At 38.1% G+C, this 25,532-nt stretch overlaps 1 protein-coding gene across 8 annotated transcripts in view; it reads left to right on the top strand.

Annotated features, from left to right (window-relative positions):
• Positions 1 to 25,532, top strand: part of MGAT4C (MGAT4 family member C) — a 798,266-nt gene that overhangs the window by 751,700 nt on the left and 21,034 nt on the right. For 3 of the 8 annotated variants that reach the window (XM_051845732.3, XM_070052668.2, XM_051845735.3), the window contains one exon: positions 13,754 to 13,897. The exons of the other annotated variants lie outside the window; for them this stretch is intronic. The gene's annotated coding sequence lies outside the window, so the exon portion shown is untranslated. The remainder of the gene's footprint in view (positions 1 to 13,753; positions 13,898 to 25,532) is intronic. 8 annotated transcript variants of the gene reach the window in all.

Genomic DNA, 25,532 nt, shown 5'->3' with positions numbered 1-25,532 from the left:
AATTTCTTTTAACACTTGCAGCTTGTAAAGCATGTAGGCATCTGTCTGTAATGTTCAATCAATGTAGTACTTTTCTCTGTTAATCAGTATTTTTAGAAAGCACTTTCGACATTGGGAACCTGAGTAAGCAATGTATTTTCGGTGTCTGTGGATTACAAATCTAAATTTGTATGGCCTCAGTGGCTACTCAGAAGCTCTATCTGCTTTCTAGAAGTTACCTTGTTTTTGAATCTCTCCACTTCTATCTATCTCGTTTCTACCCTACTATTCTAAGCCATCAGTGTAAGAAAAAGGGAACAGAACAGAGAGGAGACAGGGTACGAATCTGCAGCCAGATGGAATTTATTCAAAGACAATAAATCCACAGAAGTGGGTAACCAACTGCCAGTATGCAAACAGAATGAACAAGTGGCAGAGGGCCTAGACTCCTTTAGGCTGAGCCTTTAGGCTAGGAGTGGGGGTGGGGGCAGTAGGCAGAGGTGAGCTTCTCCAAAAAGGTTTTTCAAGTTTGTCACCCTGGCTTTCAGACCTTGGGAAGAATGCAGGGAGGGGGTGGTGAGGGGGAGTCCTGTAGGATGGAGAAAAATAGAGTGTAAGACTAAACTGGTCTCTTGAAAGAAGGCCAGGATGATAAAAACCTTGTTCCATTAATTAGCATCCAGTTGAATGTGGTTCTGTCCATCACTGTTGGATTATTTTGACTTATATATATTTACCCTTACATAGTGAATATGCTAAATATAGCTACCTATCACATCTGCTTTGTTGACTAAAACACACAGCATTTTAAAATGTTTAAAGATAACTTGGAATTTTTCAGTTCACTTTCCTTGCTCATTTTTAAAGTATTTAAACTATCAAATTGTGAGAGAATAGTATTAAAATGCCTTTAAAAGTGCATGCTGGTCATTTTGCTGCTATGACATTTGGCAGTGTGAGACTCTTGACCTATCTTTGTTCTATGAGTCTTAAAGGCTCCTACCTTTCATTCGAGGTTTTGACATTTTGTATCTTGTTTCTGATACAAAAAGTTATCATTGTAGTATTTGATCAGATTTTGTTGAGAATTATGGCATTTAGCATTATAATACAGTTTTAATTATATAGTTTATGTGTTAATGACCTATATTCACTTATATTTATTTATATAAAGGGAACAGAAGCAGATTTCATCTATTTCATGTGTACAGTTTCAAGACCATCATGTTTCTCAATGTCCTTCGTTCTTCCTTTCTTATTCTTCTTTTAATTTTTGTAATGACATACTTTACATTTACTTTATAATCAGAAACTTAATCCTCCACTAAATAAAGGATTCAACAAGTAGTAAGTTGAAAAACCACAGTTCCTCAGGATTATAGACAAGGACTATAAGCAATAATAAAATCCCAAGATGTCAATTTTACTCATATGCATTACATTTTTGGTATTCTGTATATTAGTTACCTCAGATCTGAGAAAACATATGATATTTATCTTTTTGGGACTGATTTTTTTCATTATGTATAATGATCTCCATTTGCAGCCATTTTGTTGTGAAAGACAGGATTTCATTCTTTAATATGACTTTTTGGTGCATATTTAGCACATTTTCTTTATCTAGTCATTAGTTGATGGACATTTGGGTTGTTTCCATATCTTAGCTATTGTGAATTGAGCTGCTATAAACATGGAGGTACAAATAACTATTTCACATCCTGATTTCATTTCCTTTGGGTAAATTCCCAGAGTGAGGAATTCACCTCCATTTCATACCAGGATTGCAAATCCTGATTTGTTTTTGTACTTGCTTGATCTTCTTATGTATCCCTTTATCAGTAGCCTTATGAGTTAGTCACTTTGTTTTGGTATGTTTCGTTTATACAATTTAGGGTTAAAGGTTATGTGTGTGAAAAATCTTATCATAAAAAGAAGCCCATTTGCATTTATTGATAACATTGATACATTTGATGTCAACTCTTATTTATGGCATACTTACTCTATATAAAATGAGGCATTTAATTTATTTCCATAGATGCTTGTTTACAGGTATTTTCCTTTATTTTGGTACTCAGGAACTTTTGTGGGTTTTTTTTTGTCTGAGTAATTACTTTTCATTATTGCTTTTAATTATGCCAGTAGTTTCATTTCCTTAGTTTTGCTTTGATATTTGCCTTATCTGCTTTAAATAAATGTCTTTATTATAAATTATTATAAATTTATAATATTTAAATATTATGAATGTCAATTTTCTACATAATATAACTGTAGATCAGTTTATTCTACTTCTCTTTTCTATTTCCTCTTATATTAGTTGGGAATATTTTTGCATTATGAGAAAATATAACATTGATACATTATTCCTATACCAGATTTTCTATATATGTTTAAAAATTAGATATAAAAGTGCATATATTAAGTGATCAAGAGTAGTAATTCAAAAGTTTCCCCCAGTAATTCTTCAATAGTTGACCAAGAATGGATAGCTTCAAGACATACCTGATGGGAATTTAAAGATTAAAAAAAGTGTATATTGAAGACCAAAAAAAACCAATTTGTATTGCTAAGTCATTTTATAATGAAAAGAAAAGCAGGTAGAATTACTTATCACAATAAGATGAACAGCAAAACAATAATGGATTAATATTTCTCAAGTAAATAGAGAAAAGAAATGGTGGCAAAGACTCTTACAACCAGAATTGATATTGGAAATGACCCCCCGAAAATGTGGCCCTTTAAAGTTCCCCAGAGGTTGAGTCTGTGGTGCCACATATGTTACTAGAATTTGGGGTGCCATACGATATCACCATATGCTTATTAATAAATCCCCAATATTAATAAGCCCGAGAGGGTTCTTGCCTAATATTTAGAGAAGAATTCTAAATACCAGCATAAATAAACAAGGCAGCATGGTACATTTTAGGTTTTTATTTAGTGAGAAAGATGCCTAGGAGAGAGAGAACTTTATCTAAGAGAGGGGTAAATCTGGGTTCATACCCAGCACCGGGAATCAGCCACGTGGAAGAGCATGTAGGCCAGGAAGTGTAGGGCAGGTGGCCCAAAGACCACATGCCCTGGAGGCAGAGGGCTACAGCCAGCTCCCTCCTGGCAAGAGGCCAGGGAAAAGAGAAGAGAAGGGCCACACTGTGTCCCAGGCTTTTAACCCACTTCCAAAGGGAGTGGTTAATTAACCTGATTGGCTGGCGGGCACTCAGGTGTGGCCAGGTAGGGGCATGAGGTCACACAGGGGCGTGGTGAAGGCATGGCAAAGGCGTGGTCTTCCAGTTTACAAACCTAATCTATTTTAACCTGTATACCTGCCTATTTCAGAATGATGTTTCCATGATAGGTAGCAGATTTACTTATTTCCTTAAATAATTAAAATAAAGACTAAGTACAGAAAACAACATTTTTCAGTTTTTCAGACATTGAAAAGCAGGCAAAAGAGGAAGGAGTCCTGATGGAATGGACAAGTGACATAAATGCTCTAGCTTCCTGCCTAGAGTTTCTAAGCTGTAGTGCAAGGTGAGGGAAGCCCCCTAAGTGTGATCACTGTGATTTGAGGTGACACAGTTGAGCATGTTGATATTCCAAAGTTGCTGATATTTACAGGCAGATCCTAGAGAAAAGATTGCTACACACGGGACACAACTGCAGAGAGAGACAGGGCTTCAGAGGTTTACAAAGAGATTCCTTCCTGTCTTCAACTGAGCGTTTATCAGTGCGTGTATGTGAGGAAGCACACACAGGATGCAAAAAGAATCCTTGGAAAGGAACATGGGAAACGTTCTGAAAGGCAAAAAAAGGAATAAATTATTCCTCCATAAATTTGAATGAAAACTATATAATATGTAAGACATCAGATAAAGTATTTAGAAGGGTGTTGCCTTGGTAGTGCAACAAAATAAGCCCTAGACTTCTCTGAGAACATTCTAGTAGTAAATGCTGATGATAGTATTAAAAAAGAAAAAAAGAATCATAAATCAGTGTTTCTGAATAACATAAATGTAGCAATAAAATGTTAGCAAATTAAATCCAATAAAACATAATTACATAATTACTTAATATACAATTCTATTTGGTTTAAATTATAAACCCATTAAGTATAATCCATCATATCAAAATAATAAAGGTGAAAAACTGCACCAACTCAATAGCAAAGTTTGACAGTCTTTTCTGTCAAAGATTCATGGAATAGCAGGAAACATCCTCAATGTGTTAAGGTGTATCTGTGTAAAACCTGTTGCTAATATCCTACTTAATGTTGAAATATTGAAGACTATCTCCTTACCATCAAAGAAGGCATGCAAATTTACTCTTTTCAAATAGCACTTTATCACAGCCCTTGCTAGTGTACAAAGGTGGCAACAACAGCAACAACAAATGTTAAATGATTATATTGGAAAAGAAACATTGAAACTGTCTTTGCTTGCAGATTTGATGATTGTTAAATTTAACAAGGTCTCAAAATCTAAGGTGTCTAGAACCCGGGGTGCCGGCGCCGCAGGTGGAGGATTAGCCTAGTGAGTCACAGCGCTGGATTGCTTTTTCTCAATGTATAAAGAATGTAATTGCTATTTCCATAGGACTGCATTGAATCTGGCACGTATCCAAAGAGGGGGAATGTAGGCAGGTTCTTCCCTATGCCCCACTGCGTAGATTCCGGTGGGTTTGTGGCACTTAGCACTCATTATTTCAGTCCTGGTGTTGCAGGGTATGATGGGTTCATTTTCCAGATCTCCCAGGGAGGGAACCAGGTGTTGAAGATAATGGCTGGACTCTGGTTCAGACTGACTGAAGAAGAAGCAGTCTTGTGTTTCTCCTGCATAATGGCTTGGGACATAGCAGTTACTTGCTCCTGTAAGGACCTTTGAAATATGTTCATTATACATGTACGAACAGGAACGCTATGGTTATGAGGAGACAAGGAGAAATGAGCAACATTGCCCATGTGGAAAAGATGGCTGAAATGAGGAAGACAAGGGGAAAAATAGGAATGCAAGAGTACAAGTTCATGTTCAGTTATTAGGAAGACAATTGTATGCCTTGTTGTTGCAGAGAAAGAACGATCCTGTTTCGAGTCGTGTGTATGTGCTGGCAAGGAGCAATGGGATGGAGTTAGTCTGGTCTACTTCATTTCTGGACTCTCTCATTTCCTACATCTTCTCGTGGAAACCCCGGCTGCTGTCAGGGGTAGGGCGAGGACTGCTCTGACTTCTCCGGGCTGAGCAGGGGTGAAACAGGGACCTGTGATCATGACAGGGTTTCAGCAGGAGGTGAAGGGGCTGCGGTGGCAGCTCACAGAGGCTGTTTCCATTAGAGGTTTCAGATGCACGGCCATCTAGAACTTCACTGCTTCAAGTAGGGAGGAAATAGATCTAACAAGTAGATTAAATACACAGGAACCAAAACAAAGGACACAGCACTATTATGGGCCTAGAAAAGGGACTGTCTGAACCATGAGGCAGTGTTCCCTTTGAAAGGCAAATAGAAACTGACCGGAAGGGCTTGATAATCAGGTGGGCACTAAGGCCTGGCTTGGTATATAAGAGGTCCAGACCTGTCTATCTCTTCACATGGGGTCCTGGAAGAGACATCATAAGGGAAGTTGGAATCTCCTTACAGAAGGCACCCTGTTGACTCCTCTTTCCTAGCTGGCCTGGGCGTAGAGCTGGCCAGGCGGTCAGTATATAATAGGCAGGGTGTCTAAAAGCAAACCTGTAGTCCTGCCTGCAATGTAACTGACCCTAAGCTGTCCCCTAAAGGTGGTATTTACTTAGGAAGTTGGGCAGAGTGATGGGCTTTTTCAGCTTAGGGGGAGGTCAACAGGATCTGCAGTTCTGACCTGGGAGTTCTTTGATCTTGGCAGAGCTGAAAGGGTTCTTCAGAGGCTGGTTCATGACTGCTGTCTGTCCAAACCCTGGCTTTCCACATCAAAAATCAATGCCATTTGGGATGCACTGGCCTTGTTGGGTCTCCTGAATGACTGATCACTGTGTAAAGCTGTTAAAATTGGCCTGCCACCTATACTTATATCACTCCTGCTGTATAGTTCACTCCTTTTCCTCCTTGTGTTTGACAAAGTAGACCACAGTGGCAGTCTTTAGGAATGTCAGCCAAAGGGGTGCTCAATGGCATCTAATCCTTAGCGACCTGAGCTAGAAATCTGTGGTCATAGGCATGTTGTGACAATGTTTTTCCTGTGAGATAAGATGATGGAGATGAGGAAAGCTGTGTCCTTCTAGGTAATATCAAACACACAGACAGACCACTTTATCCAAGCTGTCTATACATTTTGAAGTAATTATTAAGAATTTTTAACTTGCCCTTAGTTAGGTTTGAAAAGAGATGTTTTGCCTGTTTACTCTACCCATGGAAATATAAATCTAATAGTTAAGCTCTCATTTAGGCATTGCTATTTGGTCTTCTCTATGTGGTCAAGCTATTATTATAGACAAATGTTAGCCATCCCTTTTATAAGGTCTGAGGATCAAACCTCCTGAAAATGAGTCCTTCAAAATAGAATCAGTTTCCAATCTTGAAGAGAATAGAGAAATGGGGGAACGAGTCAGGCTTCCCTGATTGCTTACTGTTAATAACTTAATATCTAGTGAAAACAGTAAACAATTTAAGTTGTCAAATACCTTATGAAAACATTTACCAAAAGGTCCAATGCCTTCTATAAATTTTAAGTGTACATGTAGTTGGAAATATTTCTTGAATATCTAACAGAAGTATAAGCCAATTAAAATAGAACTCTTCATAAGTTTTCCCATGTATACCTATAATATGTACACACAGGTAACATATAACATACATTACAGGGCAGAACAATAAAACAGTTAAAGTAATAGCTTTTTAAAATCTTTAACTGCTTTTTTAAAAAAATTACCACCATTCAATTAGAATTACTTCCTGCCCTTAGTAACCTGAATTAACCATACTTTTTGTTCGAAGCTGTAGTCCATTATTGGCTTTATCTGCTTACAGAACTGTCCAAAAATACTGATTATAGCAGAAGTCAAGGAAAAAGTGTTTAGAGGAGAATACAAAACTAGATGTTACAAAAGACTTTAAATAGCCATGTTTGAAGTTATAAACTCATTAACCAACAAGAGGCACTTGCTTACTCCACAGATTTCATGAAACATGTATCCCGTTTATGCCTCTGGGCCTTTTTCATTAAGATAACCATCATTGCTACCAACAATACAATAGGGTCATTACAATTTTGTAACTTTTGGACATTGGTATCAGTGGCATTTTACATTATTGTAGCTTAAAATTTAGCACCACTTCACATCTTGACAATACCTTTAATATAATCCAAATAGCCTAATTAGTTGGTGTCTCTAGCAAGATGAGAAATCCTTTGATATTTCCAGAGGCCCAACTGGAAATAACAAAGTCTGAAGAATCTGGAACTTTGATTTTTGAATGCCTATCAAAGTTGCCAAGAAGGCTTAGAATATCTGGTAGAAATAAGATCCCTTAACATCATGATATAATATAGACCAGACTTGGTCATTGTTCCAAAGTGATCACTCAAATGCTTTAGAATGAGTATATATTAAAATAAACCATGCCTCTTTTAATTAAAAAAAAACTCAGCTTTTTTAAATAATCAAAACCAAAGGGGAGAGAGAGAACACAAAAATTATCTCAATAGGATACAAAATCAAATTGATGTCTCTTTGATCTGTCACCAAAATGAGAAATGAAAACCTTTAATGTAAAAGTTAGCACATGAAATTGTCTCATAACTTGGAACAGTGTAAACAATGTCAGAACTAGAGAAGAAAAGAGAGATTCACCCCTCTGCATGTTCACCCCTCTGATAGAGAGCAATTCCTAAGGAGGAGAATCTGATAGATGACAGAATAGCTCCCAGGGCAATGTTGCCTTAGGAGGAGCCTTTCCTAGTCTATCCACTCCCTGTGTGGGACATCCCTAGGTAGAGGGCTTCATGGGTGTGGAATTCCTGAAATTCCTCCCAGGCCTTTGCAATGCATTTAATAGCTCTGTTGGTGCAGGGCAGGGGAGATGCCAAGGTGTCTAGGTTAAATGAGAGTGGGCAAGCCTCTGTCTCCATGAAATATTGGCAAAAAGATTTTGGCTGCCACTAGATAAGGCAAGGGAAAGGAGAAGAAAGTTAGTCATGGAACATTCTTCAGAGCAAAGTTGCTTAGGACTTACCACTATTCTTGAGTTTTTCTTGTCTAGCTCCATTTCGATCTTCTCAAATCTTTGAATTCAGTCATTAAACCAAAGGGCAAGAGTGACTATGTGGCATAGCAGTAAAGACACTGCTTGTGACACCTCCATCCCATATCAGGGTGCCTGGGTTCAGGTTCCAGCTCCATATGCACTTCCATCTTCCTGATAATTGAACCCTGGGTAGTACCAGGTGAAGGCTCAAGTACTTGGGTCCCTGCGACCTGGATTGGGTTTCCATCACCTGACTTCACCTTGTCCATCCTCAGTTATTTTGGGCATTTGAGGAGTGAACTAGCAGATTTGATTCTCTCTCTCTCTCTCTCTCTCTCTGTGTGTGTGTGTGTGTGTGTGTGTTTCTGCCTCTCAAATAGAAGGATATAGGAGTCCAATGTCTCCAACATCATACGGGTTGTATTAGTTTTTCATTATTATATCGAAATATATATGTCAAGCTAACTACAAAAGAAAAGGAGTTACTCTGGCTCATGATTCTGGAGGCCCAAATATCTCCTGGCCTCATTCGGTCATGACCTCCTTGGTAGCAGAGACATGAGGCAATACAGAGCATCACATTATAAGAGACGTGGAGTGTGTGTGGTTATCAAATTAATGTAATCCCTTATAAAGCCACCAGGATTCAAACTGGGGCTCCCCTCTAATAACTCAATCTAATCCAATCACTTCCAAAAAGTTCTGCTTCTAAATATAATCATTGGATTAAGTTGATACTCTCCTAGTACCTGAGACTGGGGACCAAACTCTTGAGTTTTAGGGGGCAAATATTCAAACCAAAGCAAGAATCTTCCCACATATTCCCATTCCAACTCATAGGATTCTGTTTTTTCCCAACCAAAGTGCTCACTTTAACAGCACACACATTGTGAGAAAGCTAGTTCAGCTTTCAGTGTAATTCTGTCAATCTCATGATAAGGACTTGTGTTTGATTTCCAGCAATTTAATCCCCATAGCTATAGGAGAAAAAAGTCTTTCTCAGAGCCCACTCAGAAGTCATTAGGTTATTTATTGTGGATCAGAAACTGGGACTTCAAATCCCCAAGCTTATCATTTTATTTTCTCATTTTGTCCAGTGACATTGGGAACAACTAACCAATATCATATTTCTTACTTTTCTACAAATGCTCAGAAGTATTATACACAGAGTCACCAGGTATTTTGTCTTTTTGTTAATGAGAAGTGTTAAATGCAGCTCATTTGCATATTTTATTAACAGTTCACACCATGGGCTATCAGTGCTGTTGTAAATGGAATCTTTAGCATTTTTAAGTATAATCATGTTAGCCAATTACAACTTCCCCTCCTCCCAACCACTTAAGGAAGCATATCCTTAAAAGTCTGTCCTGTGGGCTGGCGTTATAGTGTAACAGGTAAAGCAGCTGCCTGTGATGCCAGCATCCCATATGGGTGCAGCTTCCTATCCTGGATGCTCCTCTTCTGATCCAGCTCCCTGATAATGGCTTGGGAAAAGCAGTGGAAGATGGCCCAAGTGCTTTGGCTCTTACCCATGTGACAGAACAGATAAAGCTCCTGGACTCTGGCTTCCTAGGCTGGACCAACCCTGGCCCTTGTGGTCATCTGGGGAGTGAATCAGAAGATGTAAGATTCTCTCTCTGTCTCTTCCTTTCCTTCTGTAACTCAGACTTTCAAATAAATAAATAAGCTTTTTTTTTAGAAAAAAAAAAGTCTCTTCCTCTGTAACCATTCCTACTGCTAAAATCTGCATAAGAGTTTTTCAGAAAGAACCAACAGGACATATAAATACAGATGAAGAATAGATGAAGATATAAATACATGAAAGGGGATTTGTTAGAGGAATTGGCTCACATGATTATGGATGCTGAGAAGTCCCATGATAGCCATCTGCTCTCTGGAGCTCCCAAGAAGCCATGGCCTAGCTCAGTCAGTCCAAGTCTATGCATCTCACAAGCTGGAGAGCTACTAGTGCAATTCTCAGAGCTCCATGGAACAGAGGACCTGGATTTTTCTGACTTCTAAGGGAAGGGGAAGCAGGGCTCACTATTTCCAAGAGAAAGGGCTATTTTGCCTTTACCCTGTGTTTTTGTTCTTCCTGATTCTTCAACCAATTGGATGGTTCTATGTCCGTATTAAAGACTGGTCTTTCCCTTTCAGTCAGCCAACTCGAAACACACTCACCAACAAACCACAGTAAAGGGTTACCAATTTTCAGCTGACCCTAACATTAATCATCATAGAGAGAATCTTTGTTGGTCTCTCCTCTTTTCATGGAAAGAAGAAACATTCTTCTCTTTGTTGAACCGTATAAGTCCATTATTCCTTGATTACTATTTGTTGGAACTTGAGAGTATTTGATCAGTCATAATTTTAATGAAAACAAAGGAAAGACAAAGGTAAATAGTTGAAAACCTGGATTTTATTCCATTGGGAAACCAGTTGATGCTTCTAGACTTGAAAGCTCAGTAATCCTTAAATGACAGACTACAGATGGCAATGGCAATCCAACAGATTTCCTGGTTTGCAGTTCATGTACCTGGTGGTGTCATAAGTTGTTTCAGTGAGCTTTCTGAGTTGCCTCATGACAACAGGCACAAAGGTTAGACGTGATCTATTATGGTGATTTTCTCATAAGTCATATCACTTCATCCAGCTTCTGCTTCAGGACTTTGGGAAAAGAACACTGTTAGTTCTCAGTGACTCCAAGTCAAGAGGGTGAGAGAAAATTGGAAATGTTCATTTGGAATGCCAGAGCCAAAAACTGGAGAAAGTTGTAGTAATTGAGAATTCACAAGGATGCAATGTAGTTCCCCATTGAAATACAACACTTTTCTCTACAGGTTCCCCATATCTTGATCAAAGGTATCCAAGGTAAGGCTGTTCTGTTTTACAAGATAAATCTGATCTCATTAGATTTAGCCTGATTATTTACATACATGAAGAAGAACGGTAAACCACAGAAAACTTTTTTAGTATGATTTGCTAGAATTTTTACAAGGAATCTCAGATTAGAATTTTAAAATCCTCTTCAATCTTGGAAGGCAAGCCAAAAACTCATCATCATATTTCACTTGCAGTATCTGTAGATTTGCATGAATTCCTCTCTCCCTCTCTCTCTCTCTTTTTTTTTTTTTTTTTTTTTTTTTTTTTTTTTTTTTGGTGGTTCCCAAGATATCCGAAGGTTCAGAGCCAAAGCCCTGAGACTAGAACTCCGACCAGGTCTCCAACATGCATGGCAGGGCACAAGGACTTGGACATATTCTTCTGCTTTCCCCAGCACATTAGGAGAGAGCTGGTTTGGCAACAAAGCAGCCAGGACTTGAAGCAGTGCTCCATTGTGGGATGCCAAGTCACAAGCAACAGCATAGCCTGCTGCCCCACACAGCCAGCCCCAACTTTATAACTTTTTTTATAATCTTGAACATTGAATAAATATAGCATTACCTTACTCAGTTAGTGGATGCACATGCAATAAAAATTAATGCTAATATTGAATGTGATAACTCAAAGAAAGAAATAGCTGACTTTATTAAGTCAACAATGTTAAACTAGTCTTCATTGCAAAAGATATGAACTTCAAAGGCATTTGAGTTTGTTTCTGTATTTCTTGGAGTACTAGGAATCTTTAGCTCTTATAATTAGTTATCATACTTTCTTATTTATCTCTAAGCTAACTGGAATAGAATTCCTTTAAGGGATTTTTTTGAACTTTTATTTAATAAATATAAATTTCCAAAGTACAACTTTTGGATTATAGTGGCTTTCCCCCCCCATAACCTCCCTCCCACCTGCAACCATCCCATCTCCCGCTCCCTCTCTCATCCCATTCACATCGATTCATTTTTAATTATCTTTATATACAGAAGATCAATTTAGTATATAGTAAGTGAAGATTTCAATAGTTTGCACCCACACAGAAACACGAAGTGTAAAGTATTGTTTGAATACTAGTTATACTGTTAATTCTCATAGTGCAACACATTAAGGACAGAGATCCTACATGGGGAGTAAGTGTACAGTGACTCCTGTTGTTGATTTAACAATTGACACTCTTATTTATGGCATCAGTAATCACCCGAGGCTCTTGTCATGAGTTGCCAAGGCTATGGAAGCCTCTTGAGTTCACCAATTATGATCTTATTTAGACAAGGTCATAGTCAAAGTAGAAGTTCTCTACTCCTCTTTAAAGGATTTTGTAAAGTAACTCAGTAATACCATCCAGACACTTCAAAATATCATATGTATATAACGTATACAAAGAGAGATGCAAACATGAATCTCACTCCTTTCATTCTAAAATCTTAGTCATGAGTCAGACATCACTACAGTGACACTTTCTTCATTATTCTATTTTGTATTTTGTATGTTTTTCTGACAGATGGAACAAGGTAGAGCTAACTCCCTAATATAAGAGCTAAAGCTTTTTATTAGTATTTGTGGAGGATATCTTTAAGGTTTTTTTGGGGGCAGGTGTTGTGATGTAGCATGTTAAACCACTATTTGGGGTGCCATATCAGAGTGCCTGGGATTGTGTCCCATTTCCACTTCCTGATAATGTGCCAGGGAGACAGGAAATCATGGCCCAAGAGCTTGGATTCCTGACACCCATGTGGGAAACTCAGATGGGGTTACTGGTTGCTGATTTCAGCTTGGACCAGCTGTAGGTATTGCAGACATTTGGGAGTGACAGAGTGGATGAACGATCATTCTCTCTCTCTCTCTCTCTCTCTCTCATTCTGCCTTTCAAATAAATAAATAAAATATTTTAAGAACTATTTTCTATTATCCAGATATGTGAACTTATAATGGTAATGCCAACATTTTAGGCAAAAGACTATTGTGTTATCAAGCATCTGTCTATATAGCCTCATCTGTATAAAATGTTCAATCTATTTCCAATTAGCCCTGTTTTGCTTTTAAACTTCATGTGATTGCTTTTTCTCTTGAAAGTGCAAATAGATGTAGGGCACCTAAAGTTCATGTATCTCAGAGGTTGCAATGAAAAGAGAAAAGCTCTGGCAGTACAGAGGAATAGAAGAATCAAGGGGTTTGAAGGAACATATATTAAAGAATTCAAGGGATCTGAATAGTAGACTAAAGGAGATACAATGAGCAAGAAGGAGCAGAAGTAGTGAACCCAGGGAGGTCTCAGAGATTCCAGTAGTGAGAAGGAAATCTTCAGTTTCTCAAACAAGCCATTGAAGTTCCAAATTATCTTCAGCAAAATCCCCACAAGAAAAGAAGTGCACTGAGCCAGGGGAGCAGGGGAGCTTATAGTAATCAGGAGCTTAAGAATGGGGATTCAAATGACAGAGAAGTTAACTGTAGCAGACATGGGGTCAACTTGAGGACCAGAGAGGCCTTACAAAGAGCCAGGAAAAATTTCCAGACCAGGAAATGGGGAAGTAAATATTCATTTTAAAGAAAGAGCATGGAAGGAGGATTCCCAACCCAAGAGGTGCCTTTCAATCAAAGAAGACTGTTTACAAACAGTTGCTTACCTATGATCCTAAACCAACATTGAACAATGATAAATAGGACTCTAATCCAGCCTCTCTTTGTCTAGGGTTCTAACCCAGCTTGTAGAATATATACAGAATTTTAAGAATCAAAATCTGTCCTTACTTTGCTTCAACACACTGTCATCTGGAATATTGGCTCAAAAGTGGAGATCATCAATGGATCGCTCATCAGTTTTCCAGGAGTGAAGGTAAAGATTTCAAAGATATACACTGGGGAACTGGGTGAGAGGTCTGGGGAGAGGAGTAGTGTCCAATGATAAATCTGGTCCTATCCAAGTCATAGAACTAAAACTGTTAAGGAAACTTATTCATGACACTTGTCAAAGATAGAATGGTAGACTTATTCAAGGGACTTTAAGAGATTACTGCAGTGGAGTTTTGCAGTAGGGGTTCCATTCAACTTTGAATAGAATAAGCAAGTGTTTTTTATTTGAGTAGAACAAAGAAATTCATAGCCAAGAGGCATGTTGTGAATGAAGAGTTGCAAAGTCACCAAATCAGCAAGGTAATTCTGTGTTAAATTCTTACTATTGATAGTTGAGGTAATTAGATATTACTTGGAGAATGGTGGTAAATGGATTTGATTATAAGAATCATCATACATGGAGGTGGGGTTCTATCTGACAAATGTAGATTCATGGAAAATCTACACTCTTGGAGGACAGGCTCAAAATCAGGGTCCAGTTGTGTTCAAGAGGAGCCTGATTAAAATTTGGTCAAGGAGAAAAATCTGTCAATGCAAAAGACAAAGAAGTCCTCTTGACTACAATGTTCATATAAAGATGATAATATAAAAATGTATTTCATCATTTTTCAAGTGAATTGTGTATGTCTAATGAAAAAAGGAAATAATATTTCTTCGTTCAGAGCATCATTTAATATGGAGGATTTCATCTCATATTATTATGTGAAAAGAATATAACTATCACGTTTTCCTGGAAGGATTTGGGGCTGAATTCATTCATCTTTTGGAATGTTTGTGAACTGGTTTTTACTTAAAACTGGTAGCACAAAAATGTGAAAGCCAGGTGTATACCAAGAGGCTGGAGGGAACATGGTGATGTGGAAATGAACCTAATGTTTCTAAATCCAAAAAAAATTAAAATGCATAGTAATTATGAATCAAATTAAACAGTTGTACTGTCTTCAACAAAATTAGGAATCATCAGATCTCCCAAGAGTACTGTTTCTTGATGGATGGTGGAAATGTAAGAAGAGCACCATGTAACGATAAGCAAGTGTATTTAGAAATGTACTTGAGACCTGGAAGCGAAAGTTTCAAGATGAATATGCTACCAGTTCATGTATGGTGAATGAGGGGAAATCGATGAGCCAGTGTACATATATTAGGAGCCATTCAAGCTACTTCAAAAAGTTTTTGAAATAATTTAATTAAAAATAATGTACTCCATGAACATTTTGAGGTTCCTTTCAGATAGTTTCAAAATCTAAAAAATAAAAAAACAAAATTTGGGTTAACTATGTTAAATTCTTACTTTTGTTTCTTTTTTATTACTATTTATTTATTAATATATATAGAGAACATATTTCATGAATTCCAAGAAGACCACAATGAGTTCCTCCTTCCCTCCTCCTTCTTTTCTTTCATTTTTTTTCTTAATTTTTTTGCTACAAAATACTTTCAGTTTACTTTATAATCACAGGCTCAATGCATCTCTAAACAAAGAGCTCTACAAGTAGAAGGTAGGTAGACCGCTGTTCCACAAGGGCATAAATAAGGGTTATAGAGGACAATCAAATCACAAAATGGCAGTTTAGTTTAATACACATGAAAAAGGGCTCCAGGATGGTGGAATAGCCACAAGATGGTCTGAATCATGCAGGACAAAATCAATAATTAAAGAAAGGATAGAAACTACATGCCTGAGATAAAACCATGGGGAATTTGCAGTGGAAAACCCAGTGAGAACAATAGAGAAAGAGCAAATAAGGAAAACAAAAAAATAACAGTGGAGTTCAAACCCACAGGCCCCGGAGGACCAGGTGAGAGGGAATCCGTAGGCCCACCGAGCTGTGGAAAGCATGAGAGGGAGTGCTCGATGAACTGCTTTGGAAGTTCCATGTGGGGGGAAATAAGAAATGAACAATTAGGGAGGTGGCACCTCCTTCCATCTCCCTGCACTCAGCAGGTACCAGCAGCCTGTTGGCCTGGAGAAACCACTCTGCTCCTTTGTTCGATTTTTTTTTTTCTTTCTATTTTTAGATGCAGGCAGGTGGCATAAGGCAAGGGGAAGCCCCGCCTATTGAATGCTTGTGCCCACCCACCAACATTGAGAAGTAAGCTGGGCTCCAGTAGGTGGGGGCTCTGCACAAACACCATGACCCACAAACCTATAACAGCTCATAACTGAGGGAACCGTGCTCACAGGAAAGATGCCACAGATCAAACATGCAGTTTATTAAGCAATGTGACCTTGTGCTAAAAACAGCAGCGACTAACACCAGGGCTTCCCGCAGCTGTGAAGAGAAGGGCGGGTCATACCAACTGAGGTGAAAACCCTCCTCCATCCAGATAACCAGAGGAGAGCTACAAAGCCCCAATGGGGCTTTACCTTGAATACTTGCTTCTCCCTGGGATACTGAACAGTGTGGCCACACACAGCATTCACCTCTTGGTACTCACTGAACGTATAGATGTCACACTAAGCCAAAAAGACACAAAACAAAGATAAAAGCTACCAGACCCCCCCAAAAAACAACTACACAAATGTTGAAAAACAAAAGAAGAAACTTAAATAAGAATAAGGAAGACACTATGAGCTCTCCAAAGGAACTCTACAACACTTCAATAGCAGAAGATGAAGGAGAAGAGATTGAATATATGCCAGAAATGGAATTCAGAAAATTAACCATCAGATAACTTAGAAGGAACCAGAAGCAAATTCAAGAAATAAAGGAAATTTTTCCCATGACATTGAGATGTTAAAGAGAAATCAGAATGAAATACTAGAAATGAAGAACGCAATAAATTAAATGAAAATGCAGAAAGTCTTAATAGAGTAGAGGAGACAGAAGAGACTATCAGAACTAGAAGACAAATTTCTGAAAATTTTACAGTCAACCCCCTCCCCCCCAAAAAAAGGAAATTAGAAAACTAAAAAAACACTGTCGGAGATCTACAAGATGCTATCAAATGACCCAACAAATGGGTCATAGGAGTTTCCGAAGGTGTGGAAAGAGAGAAAGGAGTAGAAGGCCTTTTGAATGAAATAATAACAGAAAACTTCCCCAATTTAGTGAAAGAAAAGGACATCCAAGTACAGGAAGCATGCAGACCTCCCAATAGACACAACCAGAAAAGATCTTCACCACAACACACGATAGTAAAACTCTCCACTATAAAACATAAAGAAAAGATTTTAAAATATGCATGAGAAAAACACCACACATTCAGGGGAACCCCAATTAGTTTCATAGCAGTCTTCTCATCAGAAACACTATAGGCTAGAAGAAAATGGCAAGATACATTCCAAGTCCTTAGAGAAAAAAACTCAACCCAGAATACTATATACTGCAAAGCTTTCATTTACAAATGAAGGTGAAATAAAGATCTTCCATAGCAATAAGAAATTGAAAGGATTTGTAACTACTTGTCCAGATCTACAAAAGATGCTCAAGGATGTGCTATACACAGAAGCACAGAAACAGGAATATCATTAAGAAAGAAAATGAACACAGAAAATGACCCAGTAAAAGTAAAAAACAAACCCAAAGTAAATAATTAGAACTATTAACAGAAATATGGAAGGGCAAAGTCTCTAAACAATAGTCACCCTGGACAGCACCGCAGCTCACTTGGCTAATCCTCTGCCTGCAGCACCGGCACCCCAGGTTCTAGTCCCGGTCGGGGCGCCAGATTCTGTCCCGGTTGCTCCTCTTCCAGTCCACCTCTGTGCTGTGGCCCGGGAAGGAAGTGGAGGATGGCTCAAGTCCTTGGGTCCTGCACCCACGTGGGAGACCAGGAAGAAGCACCTGGCTCCAGGCTTCGGATAGGTGCAGCGCACCGGCCTTAGCGGCCACTTTGGGGGGTGAACCAATGGAAAAAGGAAGACCTTTCTCTCTGTCTCTCTCTCTCTCACTGTCTAGCTCTGCCTGTCACACACACACACACACAAAAAGTCACCCTGAATGTAAATGATCTGAATTCTCCAATTAAAAGAAACACACTGGTTATTTGGTTTAAAAAAGAAAACCCAACTCTTTGCTGCCTACAAAAAACATATCTCACCAACAAAGATGCATGTGGGCTGAAAGTGAAAGGATGGAAAAAGATAATCTATGCTAAGAGAAACCAAAAAAGAGCTGATATAGCCATCTTTTTTCAGATAAAATATATTTTAACACAAAAACTATTAAAAGAGACAAAGAGGGCACTATATAATGATTAAGGAATCAATTCAACAGGAAGATATGATTGTTATAAATATATATTCACCTAATTACAGGGCACCTGGCCATTTAAATGAAATGTTAATGGATTTAAAGGGAGACATATACTTAAATACAGAAGTAGTGGGCGAACTCAATACCCCACTTTCAGCAATGGACAGATCAGCAAGACAGAAAATAGGCAAAAAGACAACAGAATTAATCAATATTATAAACCAGATAGAACTAACAGATATTTATAGAGCTTTACACCACAGAGCCACGGAATACACATTCTTCTCACCAGAGTATGGAACTTTCTCTAGGCTTGACCACATGCTAGACCATAAAGCACGTTTTGGCAAATTCAAAAAAATTGAAATCATACCGGCATATTCTCTGACCACAATGGAATTAAGTTGGTAATCAACAACTCAGAAATCCCCAGAACTAATGCAAACAAATGGAGACAGAACAGCTGCTCCTGAATGAACAGTAGGTCACTGAAGAAATCAAAAGAGAAATCAAAAAATTTCTGGAAACAACCGAAGAAGATAATATAACATATTAAAACTTATGGGATACAGCAAAAGCAGTGTTAAGAGGAATGTTTATAGCAATTGGCGCCTACATTAAGACATTGGAAAGGCACCAAAGAGCTATCAATACATCTCAAGGTCCTAGAAAAACAACAGCAACCCAAACCCAAAAGTAGTAGGAGAAAAGAAATAATTAAAATTAGAGAAGACGTAAACAAAATTGAAAACAATTTTGTTGTTTTTGTATTTGAAAATAATACAAAATATCAGCAAAATGAAGACCTGGTTTTTCAAAAACACAAATAAAGTTGACACACCATTGGCCCAACTAACCAACAAAAGGAGGGAGAAGACCCAAATCAATAAAATTAAAGATGAAAAAGGAAATGTAACAATAGGCACCACAAAAATAAAAAGAATCATCAGAAATTTCTGTGAAGAACTGTATGCCAACGAAATGAGAAACCTAGAAGAAATGGATAGATTTTGGGGCACATATGACCTACCTAAATTGAGCAATGAAGACACAGAAAATTTAAAGTAATAACCAAGGCAGAACTTGAATCAGTAATAAACACCCAACAAAGAAAAACCTAGGATCAGATGGCTTCGCCACTCAATTTTTCTTTGTTTTAAGTCTATTTTGTCCAATATTAAGAAAGCTACTCCTGCTTATTTTTGACTTCCATTTGCATGGGATATATTTTTCAATCTATTCATTTTTTTTTTTTTGACAGGTAGAGTTATAGACAGTGAGAGTGAGCGAGAGAGAGACAGAGAGAAAGGTCTTCCTTCTGCTGGTTCACTCCTTAAATGGCCACCACGGCTGGCGCTGCACCAATCTGAATCCAGGAGCCAGGTGTTTTTTCCTGGTCTCCCATGCCGGTACAGGGGCCCAAGCACTTGGGCCATGCTCCACTGCCTTACTGGGCCACAGCAGAGAGCTGGACTGGAAGAGGAGCAACCGGGACTAGAAACTGGTGCTCATATGGGATGCCGGCGCCACAGGCGGAGGATTAACTAAGTGAGCCCTGATGCCGGCACCCAATCCATTCATTTTCAGTCAGTGTGTCCCTTTATTGGTCAGATGTATTTCTTGTAGGCATCAAATAGATGGGTCTTGTTTTTTAATCCATTCAGCCAATCTGAATGTTTTAATTGGAGAATTTAGCCTGTTTGCATTCAAGGTTATTATTGATAAGTAACGAGTCAGCCCTGTCATTTTACCATACATATTCCTTTTGTTTGTTGTGGATCTACCTTGAACTATTATTAGAAAGTTTTGTGCGTTTGCATTCTTTCATAAAGCTGATTTTCTTTCTCTATCTGTGTGTAGTAGATCCTTAAATATCATTTGTAAGGCTGACCAGGTGAAGATGAGAGTTTCAATTTCTCTTTTTCTTGGAAGATCTTTATTTCACCTTCATTTGTTATGAGAGTTTTGCTGGGTACAGTATTCTGGACTGACAGTTTTTTCTTTAAGGACTTGGACTATCTGTCTTCAATCTCTTCTAGCCTATAGGCTAGAATTATTCTGATATTCTGTTATACTGATAGGAGATCCTTTAAAGGTATTCTGGCATTTTTTTCTTGTGCATTTCAGGATGTTTTCTTTATGCTTTAATTTTGAAAGTTTGAATACAATGTGTAGTGGTAACAATCTTCTCTGATCAGGCCTATTTGGGTTCAATGTGCTTCCTGTGCTTGGATACTCATATCCTTCTCCAAATTAGAGAAATTTTCTTCATTATTTCACTGAATATTATTATTATTTCATTCCTTCAGAGACAATTAATACATCTATATTTGGTCATTTGACAGTATTGCTTATATGCTGAACACTGTTTTTGATTTTTTTTAAGATTTATTTTATTTATTTGAAAGACAAAGATACAGAGAGAGGTAGAGACAGAGAGAAAGGTCTTTCATCTGCTGGTTCACTCCCAGAAGGCCGCAACGGCCGGACCATATGGGATGCTGGTGCTTCAGGCCAGGGTGTCGTTAACCCACTGAGCCACAGCGTCGGCCCCCTGTTTTTTATTTTTCTGATCTTCTTCTTCCTTCTTCTATTTTGTCTGACTGATATATTTCCAAAGATTTATCTTCTAGCTTGAATATATTTTCCTCTGCCTTACCCACTCTTTTTTTAAGGCTTTCTAAATTATTTTTTATTTTATATATTGAAGTATTCATTTCTAATATTTGTTTGATTTTTCTTTAATATCAATATCTCCTGACAGAATTCCTATACATGTCATTTATGAATTTCTTTAACTCATGTAGTTGCTTCTCTGTGTTTTTGAGTAATCTTACAGTTATTCTTTTGAATTTCATTTCTGGCATTTTTTCGAGCTCCTTGTCTTCACTGTCTGATATTAAGGTATTATTTTGTTCCTTTGGGGGAGTCGCATTCTCTTCCTTGTTCGTGGTTCTCATATTTGTACATTCATTTTTACAATTCTGGAAAAGCACTTGTGGATATCTCTTCTGAAGGCTCTTTTTCTTGGCAATATCCCTCTGTGCTTTAGTGGAGTGCCTGTGGTTTGCAGTGGATATCCAGAGGGGTCTCATGGGTGGGTCCAGGGGACTCTTGCCAAGATTTGTGGGTGGGGCAAGAATCCATAGTGACACTCAAGTTGGGCGTGGTGGATATCCTGCATCCACAGTAGGAGGAAGGAATGGTCATAATGGCTGGTGTGTTTCTAGCCTCAGCCCTTATCTGAGCCTTGGGTGAGCTCACAGTGCCTGTGCACCCCACCCATTCAGGTAGGAATCTCACAAAGGGTGTCTGTCCCCCACAGTATGAGTTCTGACCCCTCTGCAAGTCCCTTCTCCAGCATTCAGGGAGTTCTGAGCTTCTGGAGATGGACCAGGTGACTGCCCAAAGACCTAACCAAACCCCACGCTTTTCCTGGCCTATGTAGACATCACAGTCATTGGATTCCCACAGTCATAGGATGCCAGGCTCCCCCAGTCATAGGGTACAGGCATCTGCTTTCTACCTTATCAGCCTCCCTATCTGCCTGTCCCTAGACCCAGCTGCCTGCCTAATAGAGGACTATTGGTGGTACATCTCAGCAAGCTGAATCCAGTGCTTTAGATGTGGGAGAGGAGGGAAGCAACATTACCTCACTTCATCTCTTCTGTACATTTTCCACTGAATCATTCTCACCAACTGTCCTTTGGGAATGCAGTCCCTCTCCTGCTTTTCTGGTGTCTTCCTTTGGTCAAAATCAGCATGTCTAATTCCTATTCAGCCATTTTGGATCTCTCATTTTACAGTATCCATTTTCCTTTTACAAATTGTTCATAAAATTACTGAAAATGTTATCAAATAAAATGCGAATGTTTCATTAGATCTGGAGAGCATGCATTATTTACTCTTCTGCTGTCTAGAAAAGACTGTGTAGCGCTGATATCATTTTACCCTTGAAAATATTTTACAGAATTCACTAATGAAGTCATATGTAGCTAGAGTTTAAATATTTATATTACCAAAAATATTGGCCTGATATTTTGAAAAAGAACATTCTATTACCATTTTAATATCTGTAGAATCTTTAGTGCTGCCACCTGTCTCATCATAATATCAATAGTATTGTCTCTTTTTTTCTTGATCAAAATAGCTGGAAGAATATCAATTTTATTGATCACAGAATGAGCATTTGGTTTCATTATCCTTTTCGTTGTTTTAGTTTTAATGTGAGAGACAGAGAGAACTTTAATTTTCTGGTTTCCTTTACCCAGAACTCATTCCAGGTCTCCCACGTGGGTGGCATAGACCCAACCACCTGAGCTATTAACTGCTCCCTTCCAAGATCCAAATTATTAGCAAGAAGCTGGCCAGAGCCCAGTATGAGTCCCAATGTGGGATGTCAGCATTCTAATCAATAGCTTAAACATTAGGCCAAATGCCCATCTTCATTGTTATTTGTTGAACTGTTTGATTTTCATTTTAGTTCTTTCATTTTTTTCTGCTTATTTTTTGCCTTATTTGATTCCTTTCTGGTTATAAGATTAATTTGTTCCTCCCCTTCTAATTTCTTATTTAAGGACTTTAAACAATAAATTTTAGGTGTTTATTTTTTCTTACGCAAGCAGTTCATGTTATTAATTGCTACTAAAATATTGCCCTGTCTGAATCACAAAATTTTGGATATGTTTTGTGTTTCAGTTTTATCCAATTCAAAATATTTTTCTAATGTCTGATTTTTTTTCAACAAAGGCTTATTTACTTTACAAATATTTCCTAGTTTAGACATTTGGAAATAGTTGGGAATTTTTTCACATATTTCCTTTTTTAAAAGATACTTTATTTACTTATTTGAGAGGTATAGTTACAGACAGTGGGACAGACAGATAAAAAAGTCTTCAATACACTGGTTCACTCTGGAGATGGTCACAATAGCCAGAGCTGGGCCAATCCGAAGCCAGGAGCCAGGAGCTTCTTCTGAGTTTCCAATGTGAGTGCAGAGGCCCAAGAAATTGGGCCATATTCTCTCTACTGCTTTTCCAGGCCATACCAGAGAGCTGGATTGGAAGAGGAACAGCTGAGTCTAGAACCGGTGCCCATATGGGATGCTGGCTTAGCAGGCAGTGGCTTAGTCTCCTGCTCCACAGGGCTGGATCTTGCACATTTATTTTATTTATTTATTTATTTATTATTTGAAAGACAGAATTACAGAGAGGCAGATGCAGAGGCAGAGAGAAATGTCTTCCATCCGCTTGTTCACTCCCCATATGGCCACAATGGCAGGAGCTACGGCAATCTGAAGCCAGGAGCCAGGAGCTTCTTCCAGGTCTCCCGCATGGGTGCAGGGCCCCAAGGACTTGGGCCATCTTCCACTACTTTCCCAGTGCAGAGAGCTGGATTGGAAGTGAAGCAGCCCAGACTCTAACCAGAGCCCTTTTGGGATGCCAGCAGTGCAGGCAGCAGTTTACCCATTACAGCACAGTACCCCCCCCCATTTCTGATGCACATATTTTGATATCAGTGAACATAGTTTGTCCAAATGGTCCTTTAAATTTGCTAATAATTGGCTTATGACCCAAAACATGATTTGGTGTGGTTAATGTTTTTTGCACCTTAAAAGAAAGTGTACTTGGCTATTGCTTAGTGAAATGTTTCATAAATGCTAATTATGTTAATTTATTTGATAGTATTATCAATATTTTCTATATCTACTAATTTTCTGTCTCCTGTTCAATCAATCATTGCAGGATGAATATTGAAACCCCTAAGTATAATTTTGTGTGTGTGTATATAATATATATTATATATATAATATATATATATATATTTCTCCTTTCGCTTAAATCAGGTTTTACTTCAGCGTGTTTTGAATTTTTTTTTTTGGTACATGCATATTTAGGATTGTTATAATCCCTTTAATAGATTGATACCTTTGTCAATCATTAAAAGTTTACTTTGGATGATATCAATTTATCTGTTTCAGTTTGCTTCTAATTAATGTTTCATACTTTATATCTTTTTTCTTGCCTTCTATTATTAACACATCTGTGTCTGTACATTTAAATGAGTTTCCTGTAGACATCTGTTTCAGTTATCTATTGCTGCCTCAGAAACTACTCTGAAATTTAGTATCTTCAAACATCTACTACCTGACATTTTCTGTGGGTCATCAAATAAAAAACAGTTTGGCTGGATGGTTGTTTTTCATTCTTGCAATTTTTCTACTGCTGTGTCTTACCAGTTCTATTTTCCATTGCTACTTCTTACCTGTACTAATATATATACTAGGAAGTGTATTTGCATTTCAGGTGTCATATACTTCATTTAAAAATGAATTTTAAAAAATTTCATCTTTTTAATATATTTTATTTCTCTTATCATTTTCATATTTCCCTCTGTCTTGAGCCTTTGGGTCATAATAACAGCATTATTATACTACTATCATCTCTGCAATTTTTATTTTTCCCTATTGGTATATTTTATCCTATAGGTTAAATGATCATATGATCTTTTACATATTGATAATTTTTAGTGAATGTTTTGAATTTTATGTTCCTAATTGTGTTATTTTTGTTTGTTTGTTTGTTTGTTTTTGACAGGCAGAGTGGATAGTGAGAGAGAGAGACAGAGAGAAAGGTCTTCCTTTGCCATTGGTGCCTATTGTGGTTATTGTCATGTACCCTTATGTTTTTTAAAATGTTTATTTATTTGTTTTAAAGGCAGAGTTACAGAGAGAGAAGGAGAGACAGAAAGACAGAAAGGGAGAGAGATCGTCCAGCCACTGGTTAACTCTGCAAATGGTCATAACATTCAGGGCTGGACCAAGCAGAAGGCAGGTTTCAGGAGCTTCATCTGAGTGTCCCGCATGGGTGCAGGGGTTTAATTATTTGGGCCAACTTCTGCTGATTTCCCAGGCACATCATCAGGCAGCTGAACTGGAAGTGAAGCAGCCAGGATTCACGTTGGCACCCAGGTGGTATGCTGGCATCGCAGACAACAGCTTAACCCTCTGAGCTACAACACCAACCCGTCATGTGCCTTTAGAGATTGCTGGAATTTATGGGGGCATGGACTTAAGTCATGATGCTATTAATACATGCTTTTAAGCTTTTGTTATGACATGGTTAAGGCAGCTATTTTAGCCTCAATACTAAAGTGCTATGTGTCTGTGGATTCTTCTTAATGTCCCATTTACTGTCCAAGCTTATCCAACTGGCTAACAGACACATAAATGTGACAGACACATAAATAATCTCCAAATCTGTGTAATCTTTAAAAACTGCTTAGCCTGCTGCTTTTTTGAAATTTTCTTTCTCCAGCCACATGGAGTTTCACGACACGTGTTAATATCAGTATTAAGTTCAGATTTAGAAGACTCCTTCTTCAGAATTCCAAATCTGTATTCTGTTTAACCTTCTCCTT

Source organism: Oryctolagus cuniculus, chromosome 11, assembly GCF_051225735.1.
Source record: "Oryctolagus cuniculus isolate XC-2025 breed Fujian yellow rabbit chromosome 11, ASM5122573v1, whole genome shotgun sequence".
Lineage (NCBI taxonomy): Eukaryota > Metazoa > Chordata > Mammalia > Lagomorpha > Leporidae > Oryctolagus > Oryctolagus cuniculus.
Note: the sequence above shows the minus strand (reverse complement) of the source record. Positions and strands in the feature narration are given on the sequence as shown.